Here is an 18819-nt window from a genome sequence, read left to right as displayed (position 1 = left end):
ACAAAGTCATTACCTCATTCACCACATCACTTCTGGTACCAACATGGTTACAACACTGCCAACACCCATTACAATGGTCTCTTTGTGCATCTAGTTTTTTTTATGAATCTATATTCTAAAATAGAGTGGTGTTTCTAACAAAAGTGTCAGTTTTAAATAAAGTAGATAAATAAAGTTACCCTGGTATCCACTGCATTCCCTTGAATTTGCCTATACTTACAATAGCAAATACTAGCATAAGGAGGTTGTCTAACCATAAATACTTACCTAGGCCTTGATTCAGCTGTCATAACTATTAAGCAAAGCACTTAGGTGTACGCATAAATCCCATTGACTGCAATGGGAGTTAAAGCATATGCTTATGTGTTTTGCAATTGGGGCCTTATGTGTTTTGCCCGTTAGGGATGGACTTAAGCATGTGCTTAAATGCTTTATTAATTTCATTGGGTGACCCCGGCAACATGTTTAAAACAAACAAAAGGAAGTACTTATTCACACAATGTACTGTCAACCTGTGGAACTCATTGCCCCAGGGGATGTTGTGAAGGCCAAAAGTATAACTGGATTCAAAAAAGAATTAGATAAGTTCTTGGAGGAGAGGCCCATGAATTGGTATTAGCCAAGATGGTAAGGGATAAAGCATTCATGTTTTATAGACCTTTATCACATTCCCCCTCAGTCATCTCTTTTCTAAGCTGAAAACTCTGAGCCTTTTTAAGGTCCCCTCAGATGGAAGCTGCTCTGTACCCCAATCATGTTTAATCATAATTGCCCTTTTCTACACCTTTTCCAATTCTAATATACCTTTTTTGAGATGGGGTGACCAGAACAGCATGCAAGATGTGGACCCACCATGGCTTTTCACAGTGGCATTATAGCTTCGTAACTCTTTGCAGTCTGCTATGGACTTAACTATCTTGAGTAATTCTGTATCATCTGCAAAACTTCACCACTTCATTGTTTACCTTTTTCCAGATCATTTATGAATATGTTGAACAGCTTTGGTCTCAGTACTGATCATTGGGGACCCCACAATTTACCTCTCTCCAATGTGAAAACTGACCATTAATTCCTATCCTTTGTTTCCTATCTTTTAACCAGTTACTGATCCATGAGAGGACCTTCCATCTTATCCCATGACTGCTTAATTTGCTTAAAAGCTTTTTGGTGCAGGACTTTGTGAAAGGCTCTCTGAAAATCCAAGTACACTAATTCCACTGGATCACCCTCGTCCACATGCTTTTTGACCCCTTCACAGCACTCTAATAGATTGGTGAGGCATGGTTTCCCTTTACAAAAGCCATGCTGACTCTTGCTCACCATATCATATTTATCTGTATCTGATATGTCTGTTCTTTACTATGGTTTCGACCAATTTGCCTGTTACAGAAGTTAGTCTTACCAGTCTCTCTTTGCCAGGATCGCCTCTGGAGCCTTTTTGAAAAAATCAGCATTACATTAGTTACCCTCTAGTTATCTGGTACAGAGGCAGATTTAAGTAATAGGTTACATATCACAGTTAGTAGTTCTGCAATTTCATATTTGAGTTCCTTCAGAATTTTTGGGTGAATGCCATCTGACACCTCAATCTGGGCCAGTTCCTCAGATTTGTCACCCAAAAAGAATGGCTCAGATGTGGGGAATCTCCCACACATCCTCTAAAGCACAGAATTCATGTCACTTCTCTACACTGGTCTTGCCTTCCTTGAGTGCTCCTTCAGCACCTTGTTTGTCCAGTAGCCCCACTGACTGGTAGGCTTCCTGACTCTGATGTCCGTTTTTTTTTTTTGCTGCTAGTTTTTGTGTCCTTAGCTAGTGGTTCTTCAAATTCTTTTTTGGCATGCTTTATACTTTTACACTTGACTTGCCAGAGTTTATGCTCCTCTCTATTTTCCTCACTAAGATTTGACTTCCAATTTTTAACAGATGCCTTTTTGCCTCTAACTGCCTCTTTTACTCTGCTGTTTAGCCATGGTGGCATTTTTTGGTTCTCTTACCTTTTTCAATTTAGGGTAGACATTTAGTTTGAGCCTCTATTATGGTGTTTTTAAATAGCCTCAATGCAGTTTGCAGGCATTTCATCTTTGTGACTGTTCCTTTTAATTTCCATATAACTAGCTTCTTCATTTTTGTGTACTTCCCCTTTTAGAAGTTAAATGCCACAGTGGTGGATTTCTTTAGCTATTTTCCCCTATACGGATGTTACATTTAATTATATTATGATTGCTATTACTGAGTGGTTCAGCTATGTTCACCTCTTGGATGAGATCTTGTGCTCCACTTAGGACAAAATCAAGAATTGCCATGGGTTCCATGACAAGCTGCTCCAAGAAGCAGCCGTTTATGGTGTCAAGAAATTTGATCACTGCATCTCTTACGGAGGTGACATGTGCCCAGTCAATATGGGGCTAGTTGAAATCCCCCATTATTATTGCATTTTCTGCCTTCGCAGCCTCTCTAATCTCCCTGAGCATTTTACAATTATGGTCACCATCCTGGTCAGACAGTCGGTTCTATACTCCTACTGCTATACTCCTATTGTTCAAACATGAAATATCTATCCACAGAGAGTCTATGGTATAATTTGATTCATTTAAAATTTTTACTTTATTTGACTCTCCTTCACATATAGTGCAACTCCCCCCACCAATATTCTGTCATTTCTATATATTTTGTACCCTAGTATTACCATGTCCCATTGATTATCCTCATTCCATCAAGTTTCCATGATGCCTATTATACTAATATCCTCATTTAATGTCAGGCACTCCAGTTCACTTATCTCAGAATTTAGATTTCTAACATCTGTACATAAGCACTTGTACATTTTGTTAATATTCAGTTTCTTGCCTTCATGTTATATTTAAATGGTACTATTTTACATTTGATTGTTCCTCACTAGTTCCTACTGTACTTTACCAACTTCTTTCCTATCCTCTTAACTAGGATATAGCATTTCCCCTTTTAATAAATTTGTCCCTAAGGGATGTTTCTTCCCAAGCCATATTGTCCTCTGCACCTGTCAGCCTACACCAGACCTTTAAAAAATCCTCTATAACCTTTTTAATTTTACATGCCTGTATAGGCTCCTCCTTTCCCAAAAGGTTCCTCAGTGCCTAATAATTCTAAATCCCTAATCCCGACGCCATTGTCTCATCCATGCGTTGAGACCCTCCAGTTCTGCCTGTCTTCCTGGCCCTGCGCGTGGAGCTAGAAGCATTTCAGAGAATGCTACCATGGATATCCTGGACTATAATCTCTTAGCTAGCAGCTTAAATTTGGCCCCCACAACCTCTTTCCCACTTCTAGCTATGTCACTGGTACCTACACATACCATGACCACTGGCTCCTCACCAGCACTGGGCACAAGTCTGTCTAGATGTCTTGAGATATCCACAACCTTCATATTCAGCAGGCAATTTCCCATGCAGTTCTCTCGGTCATCACAAACCCAACCACCTATATTTCTAATAATCAAATCCCCCTTTACTTGGCTCTTCCTACTAACTGGAGTTCCCTTCCCAGGAAAGGTAGCCTCTGTGCAAGAGGATACTATGACATAATCCAGAAATCAATATCAACTTGGATTGTCTTGTGGAAAGGGACACTCTTCACTAACACATCCAATTTAGTTTAAAGTCTTGTGTATGAATTAGCATGATGTGCTCATTGTAGACAGAATCTTGCTTCCTCCTGCTCTCTCCCCCTCCTTTTGGAATCACTGAACTACTTAGGAGTTGTATACCACTAAAAATAGGACATTCCCAGTTTTTCAGTGATGAATACAGTACTTGCTTCTATCCTTGGGAGGACCCTAGACAGCAGACATGACTGTTTGGACATGAGAAATTCGTCTTGGAGATTACCAATTCACATGAATATACTATCTGTCTAAATACAGGAATATCAGCTTTAGATATATCCCTTCAGACTGAATCCAAAACATTTACCATTGTTTCAAATCCTATTTTGGGGATGGGGGAAGAGACTGGTTTCTAAGTTGTTGCCTGAGATGCTGTTTCATTGATTTTATATGAAATCAGTTTTTTTTCTAATCACATCCATAAATTTAAATCTAAATTATCCAAACTGACAATGTTTCCCTTTACTTACAGCTAATGTTGTTCTCCAGTTTCTTAATATTTCTCTGAGAAGTTGATGTTTATGTCAATGCAAGAGAAGCAAATTGTTTAAAAAAGTCTCAATGTAAATGGAGAAAAATGCTTTAAGTCGATGCCAAGATTACTCTGATTCCCATCCAAGAAATGATACCATTTTATATCTATTAGGTGAGATTTATATATTAGCTATGATATATAGATATTGAGATATAGATATATAATATGCACACAAATCATATATTCATACATAAAATACATGATAAAATGCTGTACGTAGGTTTGAGGAGCCCTCCTTTGGATGACTTGATTAACTCATTTGCAACTTGTATGTAATACAACAGTTCCAAACTCACGACAATAATACCTTTATTCCAAACAACAACTTCATGAATTTTGTAAAGGCTAGAGAAATTATTTTAGAAAGTTTACTTGTCTCTCTCCACCTGGTCAAGGCTCTGCAGAAGGGAAATTTAAAGCTCAGAAATAGAATCCACCTCTCAAAATGACCTAAAATAGCATTTTTGTGTCTTCAAATGTCATGAATTTTAAGTCCAATATCTCAGATTTGGCGTGTTAGAGTAGAAGCCAAAGGAGGTGGACTAGTGGGCAGAAGGCATATGAGAATGATAAACACATTTCTCACAGAACACTGCAATACGATTAACTTCTCCTCATAAATGATATCTACCCAACTATGGCTGTAAAGATATTAAAGTGTATATATAGGTATTATAATGTATATGTAGGTATTACATATACAATGTATTATTTTATGCATATTATTATTATTTATATCATATTATATTAATGGCATCTCTAGTCATATAAACCTTACCATTTCTCAATAAAGAAAAAAGGCAGACAAATCATCTTTCATTTAACATCTAATTTTAAAACAAAAGATATTGTACCACACATTAATAAAATACAAGAAAACATCTGTTTCACTGCAGATTTTATAAAAATGTTATTCTCTGCTTTGCTTGTGGTTCTGCTCCTCAGACTTATTACTGCAATTCTCTTACAGTTTGGTTAAATGTCAATGCTCCAATTACTTTAATAGTCAAACTGTGTGCTATTTTCACCACATAGTCATTCAGGCTTGTCATATTTGACAAATCCAGTAATTGAGATGAACTCTTGGAGAATACTGACATGTAACCAGTCATTTCCTACTGCAGAATGTTGACTTCTCTAGCATACACCCAGAGAGGAGTTATGCAGCAGCATGTAAAAAAGCCAAATAGGCTTGTTAAATTAAAAACACCAAAGCAAGCCAAAACCAACAACGTTTTATATATTTCCACTCATGTCCTCATCCATTCACTATATGATGCATTTGAGGCTAAACTAAAATCCACAAACAGTCTGCATGTTTTTGAATACAGGCTAGAGAAACCAAAATTTGAAGGACTCTTTTAAAAGAGACCTTTAAAAATTATCTATGATAACAGATGCTGAGGTCATTTAATGCTGGTCTAAAATCAAATTCTATTTTTGCTCATAACAACAAAAGCACAATTTACACAATTTGCACACAGCGTTTATTACATGGATGTTGCCTCAATCAATCAATACAGTACATTAACCCTCTTTCTTAACAAGGCTACCCTATTCACCATGATGTCCTGGAGCCAAAATGTAGCCAGAGCACTGAAAGCTCAGGGCTAACCTCATTTACTTCAGAAAGATCCACTGACTCAAGCACAAACCCTGTCAAGCCTACTGGGAGTGTGTGCTGCGGGGCTGGCAGGTCCCTGATTGCTGCCTTTGAAACAATATCAGTATTTAACAATTTTGGGTGACTATGGGCCTACTAAACTTATCTAACAAAACAGGCTTTTCTGTGCTGTTTTTTGAAACACCCTGAACGTTATTTAAGAGGAAAGCTCAGTACAAAGGGAGATATTATGAAGGTTTGGGATGGTAGGAGGGGAAGAGTAGTTCTGAAATGCTTCTGTAATTTGCACTGAGCAGATTCCTCTGGGCTTTACTCTGCTTCTGCTGAAGTCATTGGCAAGACCCCCATTGACGTTACTGGGAGCCAGCCCTTTCTCTGGCTGTGAGGAAATGCTGAGTTGTGATGCATAGTAAAAAGCTGATTAAAATTTAAAAGAACTATTAATTCACAGTGATAAATACCAATTGTGACACTACAAGTTTTGAAAAATAAGAGAATGAAAGAAGGTGATTTGTGAATGGTTCTCAAATTGGTGGTGTGCAGTGGTTCTTCTATCAGAGTAAAATATCCAGCAAGTCATGACATTTGCTGCTAGCTGTAGTTCACTCTATGTCACTTGGGACAACTAATCTAAAAATCAAGCACCTCTCTGCACAGCTGCTTTCATCAGAGAAGAAGGATGGTCTGGTAGTTAGTACATCAACCTGGGGCTTGAGAGACCTGGGTTTAAATGCTGGCTCTGCCACACGCTTACTGTTTGGCCTTAGATGAGTCACTTACTTTATGCTTCAGTTTCCCATTGGTAAAATAGTCCAACACGGAGAAGTTGTGAGGATAAATACATTAAAGATTACAAGGCACTGAGATACCATGGTGATGTGAGCTAAATAAGTACCTAAGAGAGACAGTCTGTGGTGAATAGCTAGAAAGAAGTAAATGAGACTATGAAGTCGATAGAGACAGTCAGTGGTGAATAGCTAGAAAGAAGTAAGTGAGACTATGAAGTCGATAAAGGCAGTCCAGCTTATACTTCACTGTGCCCCACTTGTTCTGTATGCAGATCTGGCTGTTGGAGGAGTTTCAGGCAGCAGCGCCTAGCACAATGGGGTCCTGGCGCCTGATGGGGGTTCCTGGGTGCTACCTCAATAAAAAGAATAATAATAAGCATGTTCATGGCTCAATTATACCTCATCCCGGGGCCTTAAGTCTCCTGAGTGTTGTGGGGAATGGCAGTCCAGATAAAAAATATTAGATGGGTCACACCACACACACAAATTTGTTGCAAGGATTCTCTTCCCTCCTGCCCCCAGCACAAGCATTCTCTCTTCACCTCCACCTCCAGAAACACCCCCTCTGGCATCAGTAGCCAGATCTTCTGCCTTGAGCTCCCCAATAGTGGGAGATGATTATGCCAGCCCTGTGCCAGGTCTCCTATAGAGAGCTCCCTGGAACTGAATTAACTCATGATCAGCCAAACCAAGATTGTCCTCTACAACTAGTTTTATTATGAGGTCGGTCCTTGCTATGTACCAATACTAAATCTAAAATGGCATCACCTCTTGTTGGTTCAGTAACTATTTGATGAAGAAATCTGTTGAGTATCTCATCCAAGAATATCTGGGCCGTACCATTAACAGCAGCATTTGTCCTCCAATCTATATCTGAGAAATAATCCAATAATCACACAATTCTAGTAATATTTATTTCATTTAAAATATTAAAGAGGTTTCTATCCACATCCAAATCAGATCCTGGGTTTCTGTAGCAGATCCCAAACACTATTCCAGTGGAGCCTCTGTTACCATGGGTTTTTTTACCCATGAAAGCTTATGCCTAAAGAAATCTGTTAGTCTTTAAGGTGCCACTGGACTCCTCGTTGTTTTTGTGGACACAGACTAACACGGCTACCCCTCTGATACTCTGTTACCATTCTTCCCCAAAGTGATTTTGACTCAATCCGTTTTATCCATTCCATCATTTCTAATGTCTTTATAGTCTACTTCATCATTAATACACAATGCTACTCCACCACCATTATCTTTATTCCTCTTTCCTGAACAGTGTATACCCTTCAATACCTGTACTCCAGTTTTGACTAATTTTCCACCATGTCCCTGTTATCCTTATAATATCTGCTTTCACATCCTGCACCGTAGCTCTATTTCCTCCATTTTGTTACCCAGGCTCCTTGCACTGGTGTACAGATATTTTAGGTGTTTCTACTTGGCTTCACCAGGATTCCTTGCCTGATTAGGTACAATCACTTTACTGCCAGTATTGTCTACCTGACAGTGCCAATACCACTGACAGTAACAATCCTTCCTCTTGATGTCCATTCTCTTACCTACTGTGGTTCCTTTCTCCATTGCTGTGTCCTCTTTTACTCCTGCTCAATATTAGAATCAGGTGTAGAGATTACATGAGCATCTCCCAACCAACTCCCCCGAATTCCTAGTATAAAGCTCTTTTAATCAGTTGTGCCAACCTCCACCCCAGAAGTCTATTACATTCCTTACTCCAGTGGAATCCATCCCATGAGAACAGTCTTCTGTCCAGGAATGCCTCCCAGTGGTTGAATACCCCAAAGCTCTCCTTATAGCACTATTGCTTGAGCCATTCGTTGATCGTCATAATTTTGTCTTGCCTTCACTCTCCTTCTCTTTGAAGGGGTACACGACACTGGTGTGCTGGTATCTGCACTGCTCACTTAATAGTGGTGGTAGTGGTAAATGAAAGCAGTAAACGGAAGCAGAAAATGGCCTATTTGGGGGGCTGCCTCTCTTCCCATGTCGTACTGCCATAGCTGGAGTCAGCAGAGGCACTTGAGCTGGATTCCCCTCAGTTAGGAGAGAGAGCTGCCAGCAAAGCACTCTCAGGGAAGGCCTCAGCACTTGGAAACTTGCTCCCTTCCCTTGGTCTAAGAACCTGAATTTGAGGACCCTCTGGAACAGGGCCAGCTCCAGGGTTTTTGTCGCCCCAAGCAGGGAAAAAAAAAAAAAGAGCCGCGATTGAGATCTGCAGCTCTACTGCTGCCGCTTCAGTCTTCGGCGGCAATTCGGAGGCTGGTCTTTCGCTTCAAGAGGGACTGAGGGACCCGCCGCTGAAGACCTGTACGTGCTGCCCCTTCTCCTTGGCCGCCCCAAGCACCTGCTTGCTGGGTTGGTGCCTGGAGCCGGTCCTGCTCTGGACAAGCTGAAAAAAGCCACTTATCTGACAGAATTTTGAGGAAAGTTGAGGGTATGTTATTAGGTGCGAAGGGGGCTTTCTGTCAGCTAATTCGTTACTTGCATGTGATTATTTATTGCAGCTGTGTAGTCATTATTATGGGATTGTAAATCTGATTGTTATTGCACCCAGAGCTTTCTGTATGGGATTGATTGTTAAAACTAAATATTAGTATTAAGGGTCATGCTCTGGCAGTACAATCTAGAAAACACTTCCTAGTTCTTTTCTTACAGGATATCATAAACTAGAATTAACATGTCAGGTGAAATTCCAGGCTCCAAATAGCAGATTTTCAACTACTGTCTATTCCAGAAAAGCTCTTGAATAATTAACCATGAAGAAATGTATTTCTGATATATTTATTCTGATGCCAAACCCAAATTAAACAAGTCTTCCATATCTGAACCATTTTTAATAATAAATCTTGAACATTTCCTGGGGGAACATTCCCTCAGGTCTCTTGGGTTGTGGGTGTCAAGTTTGACTACCCTCTTTTAGAGCTTTCACTCTTCTATGTACAGGAAGTAGTGAAAAGTGGTTCCTACTATAGAAGCAGTTTTCTGAACTGTGCGCACGATTTTTTTTTAAGTCTTTATAAACCATGAGTATTGGCAGAAAGTGATAAATCCTGTGAATCTCATGTCATCAGGGCTTGTATCTACCGTGACCACACAGACTTTGCTAGTAGGGCTTGGGGGTGACAGTTTCAAAAGAACTCAGCATTGGCCTAATTCTACTCTATTTAAGTGCAAAATGCTAAGCACTTTTGAAAATCCTATCCTAGAACCCAGTACAGCCTGAAATGTGAGGCTTGGAATGGTTACAGGCTCCTCAGGTTATGTTAGCAAAGCTTACAACTACTGACAAACCTCAACATGCTCTTGTTCATGATAGATACAAGTTTCTAAGCCTCTTCCCTGAAGAAAAGTATTTGGGGCTGGATGGAGTAACACAGCTGGTGAAGTGGGAGCTTTTAATCAGCACAAGAACCACTTCTGAGGCTTCAAAGAAGGTAGTGCTTCCAGCACAGCCAACAGAACGTGCAACTCTTGTGAGAATCGCTTACGAAATACAGATTTCCATTAAGCCAGTCATGAGTTACATGAGCATGGGAAAAAATTTTCTAACTTCACTATTTTTGTGTGGGAAATGCCTTCATTTTCTCCAAGAATGTCTCTTTTAAAAACAATACTAATAGAATACTACTGTTAAATTAATGATATTTGTGGAAATCTAACTGATAATTTCCTGAATTTCTAGTATATTTTGTTTTGTTTTTAACGATTTTTAAAAAAATATTGCTTTAAAGTCCATTATATGCTCAAATGTTAACACAGATTTTTATCTGTAAATGAATGTAAAGGTTTAGCTATCATCAATAAAACTATTATTTGGTTACTTCAATAGGATTATTTGTTTACTTTAATAGCATTAATAGGAATTACAGATTTTGTCAGTATTTTAAATTAAAATATCCATCCAGAATTTGGAATAGCCCATGCAGCCATAACTGATTTTAATCCACAGTAGATTGCAATGATTACAATGGGAAATCTGTGCTTGCAGATCACAAAATTTATAATGGGACACAGACTATAGTCCAGTACTTAAAAAAGCTATAGTACCTTAAACTATAAGGTATTGATGTGGTAGCGATTTAGCCTTAGTTACAAAACCAACAAACAATCTTGTCTTTAAAGATAAATTTCCCTCAAAGTTCACAATGAAATGTCCCATGCTACATTTCTGAATGCTTGAGTAAGTGGGCTCACTTCAGATTATGCCAATTTATAAAGCAAAGTCCAAATTATTATCTTCTGCATTTTACCTGGCATCATCCTTGATTAAGAAGAGAGAAAACCTGACTGCCAAGATCAGCTCAATTCATATTCCTTCAAGATCCTGTATTACTTAAGTCAGTCAGCAGTGCACCCTGCCTAATGGATCTTTAATGGGATGGGTAACACCTATTAAAAAGTCATCATTTGATGTTAATAATGTCTAATAAAGAACTTATTAACACGTCTGGAAAGGACAGTAGCCAGAGGCCCTGGAGCTGTGTCTCAGCAATAGTCACACACTTCTTTCTTATTCATTGCAAAGATTTCAATCTCAAACAATTACCCTTGGTTATTTTTTTGCAGTGAACATTCCCCTCATACTAACAAGAATATTCTTTATTATTATTCATTATTTTTAGATTGCCAAGAACAGTGTTAGGTTCTTTACAGAACAAAGAGGAAGACATTGTCTTTGTCCTCAAGAACTTATGATCCTGTTTTATATATGACAAAAGTGAGCATAACAACATGGGTTGCGGTAAGGTGGATGTAATTTTAAATTACACCAACTAGAAGGGTCCTTACACTCTATGTGTTTAATATAGTTTTAGCATGCTTACAAGTATAGCAGATGTATTCTTCGAATTTTGCAAAAAGCTCACTAAAAATAGAGAGTTCTATTAGTATCAATAGTGCATCCCATGTAATACAAGGAAAAAAGGAGGAGCTGAAGTTAGGAAGATTCTAACAGAACAAAACAGGTCTCTGCTGTATTTAGTCCCTAACATGAGACACAGAGATAGAACATACTCATTTTGTTACAAAGCTGCTGCCTATAAACTAACTTACTTATCTAGTAGCAAAAAACTATGCAAAAAGAGGAAAGGAAGGAAGGAAAGTTAGGGCTTTGAATGATGCAAAATGAGGATCCCTATAATCATGTTTGTTTTAATAGAAATATCTGGGTTAAAGTATCTTTGGCAAAATCTTGTCTGGGTTTTTAAAGTGTGGTCTCAGACTCTTAGCTGAGCAGTTTTGCTTAGCCTAAGTAATTTAAAGCTTTTATTTTGGTGCTCCCAATCCCATTCATTTGGTATCAATTGTACGGTATGCCATGGCATAATGCAACATTTAAGGAGTACGTACAGAACACCAACAACATGGTATAATGCTATTTATTACTGTCTGTTTTTGTTTTAATTGATGCAACTTTTGCATTATGCTGTTTGCAAATGTAATAATCATTTTTCCTTAATTTGATCTATGACCCTTGTATTACCTAAATAGCAAACAAATATCCAGACAGTTTAGTACATATCCTGGATATACAAAGCATTTTCCTGTTTTATGAAGGTTTAATTCAATGCCAATGAAATCAAAGGAGTTACATTATTATAAATCTGGAGTAACTCAGTGGGGAATCAGACTCATTGTATCAAGTTTCTCTCTCAATAGGGCTAGACCCTACACTGCGATCTTAAAAGCATGTCAAAGATCTATCCTGTATATGAATCCATTTTTATTTGGTGAAAGCTGTACTGTGTATTTGGGAAGGGAAAGGAGGGAAGGTTATTTCATAATAGGCTATAGAATATTTATTGTAGAATCCTTTGAGAAAATATCAAGGGGATATTTGTAACAACTGTATTGTATGTATTTCATTTTTAATAAAAACCCTGGAGTGAAATGCTGGCTCCATTCAAGTCAACAGCAAAATTCCCATTGACTTCAGTGAAATCAGGATTGCATCATTGCATTTCTAACAAGTAGCCCTTTGCAATGGGGTTTCTCTGAAGAAGGGTTTGCAGAATCAGAGCACTGTTGTATTGGTTTTTGAAAATTAAAATGCCAGTAAAGAGACAATGTTACACTTAATTTAAAAAAGTGTGTCAAATAGGAAGATTTTAGACCTTAAATTAAAAACAAACAGCAATATGCAACAATAAAATACAAGTAAAGTTTATCTTGGAGTGCTAGTAAAAAAATCATTTGAACTCTGCCTCTGGTTGTTTCATATCATAGCATAGCATCATTAAGGTTAGAAGAGAACTCAAGAGATCATGTAGTCCAACTCCCTGCTCAAAGCAGGACCAATCCCCACTTCCCTAAATAGCCTCCTCAAAGATTGAACTCACAACTCTGGGTTTAGCAGGCCAATGCTCAAACCACTGAGCTATCCCTCCCCCCATCTTACCAGAACCTTCTCAATACCCATGCATTACACATTATAGCCATGCATTACACTTATGTTCTTAATCCTGCCAAAGCCAGTCTTACAGCATCATCAGTTTGCAACCATAAATGAACAAAATTACCAACTCTATTCAAAAGAACAGAATTGGAACCATAATTATATCTATTATATGTTGTTTTAAATTTGGACTTCTAACATGTTTTTCAAACAACAGCTTCAGGCTGCTTCCAAGTCAGCAAGGTAATGGATATAATGAGTAGCTATAACTATACTTCCTAATCATAAAATGTCACAATGAGTGTGGTACATACAGCTATCTAATCTTTTTGGCCATGTTATTATGGTTTATGAGCAGTTTACAAACCATATGTTAGGCTGTCATATTCTTCCAAAAGCTGGTTATTTGGACTGGCTGGGGAAAGTGAAATATGAATGACTAACAGTTGCAGGGCTGACTGCTGCTAAGTAGCAAGGTCTCAGAGGTCAGAACGAGATCTTTCATGAATTACAGGCTGTGCCATTTATTTCAATGGGAAACCCACAGAACTTATTTTGGTTCCTGAGACTCTGTTATTTGTTACAGCAGTTGGCTTTATACAGTATATTACAGGACATTCTCATTAATTTCCACCTCACTATTAGGCACACCTTATAAATATACACAAACAATAGTGGCTTCACCTCACTTCTCAACAGTGATTTAATAGCAGATGCTGTAATCAATTCTCATATTAGTAAGACATCACTACTCCTAAAAAGTATTCTATCGCATATTTGCAAGTGTGATATCTATCTGGCAAAGACATTACTAGGACCCCCATCACTGGACTGATTGCCAGTTACAGTAATTATAGTTCATAAAGAGGTCTCCATGGTGGGTTTGTCTCTTTACCAAAGTTCAACAGCTTTTCTCACTGCTCCTCTTTGCAATTTCCTCTTCTCTGTTATTGCACAAAGAGATGGGCAAAAAGGTGATTGCAACATACTCTATAAATGGCTAGTCTGGGGCTGTCTTATCTCTTCTGGTAGCTTGCTCTGAAACACAGGCAAGGGTCTTTGACCAAAATCACCTTATTCCCAGCTCTCAGAAGCTTTGTCCTGGATCTTATCAGCAGAATTATCACAGAAGGTGCAAAGCTGTCTTGGTGGGCCATGAACAGTAAAGTGATCTCTAATGTAGCCTTTGAGAGCCTTAAAAATTAAGACTAAGCCTTGAATTGCCTCCAGAAGTAAACTGGAAGCCAACAGATGATACAAAATGCTCATGTTACCTGTTCTGCAAAAGCTGGAGTTTCTATAGAGTCCTTAGCTTCAGCCTTAGCTTCAGGGCTTGACTTCACTATCAGGGTAAATTGACCTAAGTTACGCTACTCCAGCTATGTGAATAATGTAGCTGGAGTCGACATAGCTTAGGTCGACTTACCATGGTGTCTTCATTGCGCTGTGTCGACGGAAGACATTACCAGGTGACTTACCTTACTCTTCTCAGGGAGCTGGAGTACTGGAGTTGGCCGGAGAGTGCTCTGCCGTCGATTTAGCAGGTCTTCATTAGACCCGCTAAATCGACACCCCCGCTACATTGATTGCAGCAGCGTCGATCTCCATGGTAGAGAAGACCAGCCCTAAGTAAGTAATGAGAGTCCAGCGCGGTGATGAGGAATGTATGGATCACTCTTACTACATCTGGGCAAAGAGGAAAGGGTACAGTTTCTTGGCAAGCTGGAAGTGGAAGCGTGTATTTCTGACTGCCCCTTGGTATCCAGGATTAGCACTGAATCTAGGAGAACCCCAAGGCTTTGCATTACCTTGGTAAATGGAGGCCAGACACCTTCTATAGAAGGAGAGGTGGTTGTCTTGGCCAGCTCCTTGAAACATTTCCCCTTGTCAGCTTCATCACTTCATTATAGCGAGGGGGTGCTCTGAGCCAGTTGTTCTTTTAAGAGGCTCAGCAGCACCTTGTGGTTTGTTCGGCCAAAGGCCACAGGAAGGTCAAGTATGAAGTTGTGTTATCTTTAGTGTGAAAGATTTACAATGCAGTAGCAAGTAAAAGCCACAACTAGGCTGACTCCTATTGTGCTAGGCACTGTACAAACATTGACGCATTAGAAAATATTAGTAAAAGTCATAAAAACTAGATTACAATGATCAAAGTAAAAAGAACAAAGTAGATTTTATGATTTGTTATTGTTTGCTTGCATGTCAGTTTGCAAAATTCACACTAATGGCTGGGAGACCGGCTGTGAAATACTGAATCACTGGGTTTGTGCTGTTAGCATTGTATGTAAATTATATAAAAGAATAACAACATGGAAATCTGGCAAGCAGTAAATTCTGGAATGAACATTTATCTACTATGCAGAATAACTAGATGTTACAGTGGAGATACACAGTGCTAGTAATGAGTAAAGTTTATAATGCTTCCAGGACAGCACAGTTGTATGTGTTCATAGAACAAGAAGCAGGTGGTAAGCTTTCAAAAAGGTCAGAGAGTGCTTAAAATTTTTATACTTGAGTTGAATACAAGTGATCCCAGCAGGGAAAAAAAAATCAAGTTAATCCCTTTTCTGCAGAACTGCCACTTAGCCAGTCAGTCCCCAGCCTGTAGCAGTGCAGGATCCTGCACTTGTCCTTGTTGAACCTAATCACATTTCTTTTAGCCCAATCCGTCAATTTGTCTAGGTCACTCTGGACTTTATCCCTTCCCTCCAGTGTATCTACCTCTCCCCACAATTTAGTGTCATCCGCAAACTTGCTGAGGGTGCAGTTCATCTCATCAAAACCGGCCCCAGGACCGACCCCTGGGGCATGCCACTTGATACCGGTTGCCAACTAGACATTGAGCTGTTGATCACTACCTGTTGAGCCCGACAATCTAGCCAGCTTTCTATTTATCTTACAGTCCATTCATCCAATCCATACTTTTTTAATTTGCTGGCTAGAATACTGTGAGAGACTGTATCAAAAGCTTTGCTAAAGTCAAGATATATAACATCCACTGCTTTCCCAATATTCACAGAGCCAGTTATCTCATCATTGAAGTCAATCAGGTTGGTCAGGCATGACTTGCCCTTGGTGAATCCATGTTGACTGCTCCTGATCACCTTCCTCTCCTTCAAGTGCTTCAAAATGGATTCCTTGAGGACCTGGCTCCATGATTTTCCAGGGACTGAGGTAAGGCTAACTGGCCTGTAGTTCCCCGGATTCTCCTTCTTCCCTTTTTTAAAGAAAGGAAGTACTTCACTGAATGCACAGTCAACCTGTGGAACTCATTGCCAGGGAAGCCAAAACTATAATGGGGTTCTAAAAAGAATTAGAGAAGTTCACGGCTTTTAGCCAAAATGGTCAGAGATGCAACTCACACTTGAGTATCCCTAGCTTCTGATTGCCAGAAGCTGGGAGTGGATGCCAGGTGACTGATCATCTGATGATTGCCTGTTCTGTTCCTTCCCTCTGAAGCACCTGTCATTGACCACAGTTGGAAGATAGGATTCTGACCTGGATGTACCACTGGTCTGATTCAGTATGGCGATTCTTATGTTCATGCTTTTAAATATCTGCACACAGCTATACTTCCTTCTGCTTCTATAGACAATGGCATTAGTCCATATTTGTCTCCTTTGTGCTTAATGCATAACATGCGCACACATAACACTATGCATGAAGAATAAGGAGAAATCACGTAACTTCCCTGTAATGTGAAATGTGCTGTGGAAAGCTATGCAATGGCCTCTTCTTGGGAATCCTGTAAGTCTTCTAAACATAGAACTCGCTGTGCCCTAAGTGAGCGGTTGCTATTTAAAAGTAGCCCATAAATATGCACCCTCATAAATATGTTGGAGTTTGAGTGAGTATATATGGAGTATATACTTGAGTATATATGGAGTTTGCAGAAAGATAATGTTGTAACAAGCACTGCAGTTTGCAGTGGCACTTTTTTTGGTACCATCAGTCCAAATAGAGGTCCTCCAGAAGGCTATGATGATGCAATGCACAGCTTGTGGAGTCTATTCATGAAGGATTCTGACAACAAAGACTAATTAGATGCTTATATGTCCCGGGGCCTAAGATGTCATTTCTGAGAAAGATGGGAATGTATATATTACATGCTGCACCTTTCCCATGTGGCACAAAATAGAACATAACTACACTTAAACCTTAAACCCATGCCTGAAAGTTAAAAAGGAAGTATTGAGAAGAGACAATAGACATCATTTTACACACACAGAACACCACTTGCAAGAATGGTGACACGCTGATATAGCTATTACAAGGTTCATAATAATGAGTACATGCTAAATACAATATAATTATAGAATACTTCCCAGCAAATTAAATGGCCAATACTTTGATAGGCAGTGAGTCCATTTAGTGATTATTGCTAATCATTGTTAAATACAATGTAACCACATTCTGAAGTGCCTGCATTTCTTGAAATGGAAATCAGGCAGAGTACAGTATTTCTAAACTGAAAAAAAAAATGCTTGGTGAGGCATGAAAAATTGAATTTCAGCAAAGCAATGGAAAGGACATTGGTGGGCAATTACAGTGCTACAGTGTTTGGAGTTCACAAAGGCTGCAATCATCTATAGTGACAGTGTGGTGTGTGGCTCCCTGAAGGCAGTGCACTCTAGTTAAATCAATTTGTCAGAAGCGGCACTGCTCCCCTCTCTCCCCCCGCCCCTTATATAGAGGCCTTTTGGAATGGAGGACAGCTGGGGCACACAGCTGTCTCTCTGTAGCAGATCAATTAGAACATCCAAATTCATCTGCTAATTAACAGCCAAGTGGGGGGGGGAGGGGAAGCCTCCTCTTAAATGAATCATTTCCATGTGTTGTAAATTTAGTGACATCCTAAAATTAGATCCTACCCAATGAGAAAAAAGAAAATACAGTCTTGAGTCATTGACTAAGATGATAGCACATTTTTAATATAAAAAAACTGGATTAGTGTTTAGTTTGGAGACCAGTTATAACAAAACCCACTAGAACTAAAAATCTGCAAATCAAATATCAGTGAAACAATCCAGGCTCAGAATGCAAAAATAAACACAAGCTTACTATATCTCATCACAATGTAAACATTTCTGTTTGACTCCTATCAACTTCTATTAGCTAGTGGAACTGCGACCTGGATAAATATTATCAATTGGTCAAAGTTATATACCTTACCAATTTTTTAAAAAGTAAAATTGTTAAAAATAAAGAACTTCACCACATAGACACATGGGGCCTGACATTGCTTGCTTTGAAGTGAATCGAAAAGTCCCCTGACTTCCACAGGAGATGACTGGGCGCATGGTCAGCAATTTTTATCCTTGCTTTTGTTTGTTTATTTTTAAATTTGACCTTTGCATTGCTATTAGAGTGACACTTATTGTTTATACACATGTTGCTGAGGGGTGTCTTTACAAAAGAATTTGGCTAAAGTCAGCAGCTGATCCAATGGGGTTTCATGGCTCAACAGAATAAGGTTGCTAATTTTATCCCAGACACTTTTTGTGTTCTCACTAGACATTTCAGAAGAGTACTCTCCCCACTTCCACATTAAAGTCCAGAAACTGGCCATTAATTACTGTGGTTGCAGTTTCCACCCAAACAAAAGCATAAGATACTGATTAGAACACCCCCAAAAAAATTTCTTCAGTTGGGGTGTACACAATTGGTTTCCCTAATTATTTCCAATGTCCTATCCATTATTTTTTTGCCAAAGATAGACATTAGCTAGTCTCTTCTAGAGAATGAATTCAGACTCTGTATTCTTAAAAGCAGCTGATTGAGAAAGCTCACATAATTATCAAACTGTCAGAAATAATTAAG

The 18819-nt window shown here is 39.0% G+C and overlaps 1 protein-coding gene across 13 annotated transcripts in view; it reads right to left on the bottom strand.

Annotated features, from left to right (window-relative positions):
• LOC127043697 (poly(rC)-binding protein 3-like) overlaps positions 1 to 18819 on the bottom strand; it is a 751631-nt gene that overhangs the window by 136145 nt on the left and 596667 nt on the right. The gene's annotated exons all lie outside the window — the stretch shown is intronic.

The sequence above is a fragment of the Gopherus flavomarginatus genome, chromosome 2, assembly GCF_025201925.1.
Source record: "Gopherus flavomarginatus isolate rGopFla2 chromosome 2, rGopFla2.mat.asm, whole genome shotgun sequence".
In the NCBI taxonomy this organism is placed as follows: Eukaryota; Metazoa; Chordata; order Testudines; family Testudinidae; genus Gopherus; species Gopherus flavomarginatus.
The sequence above is the reverse complement of the archived record's forward strand: the minus strand, read 5'-3'. Positions and strand labels throughout refer to the sequence as shown.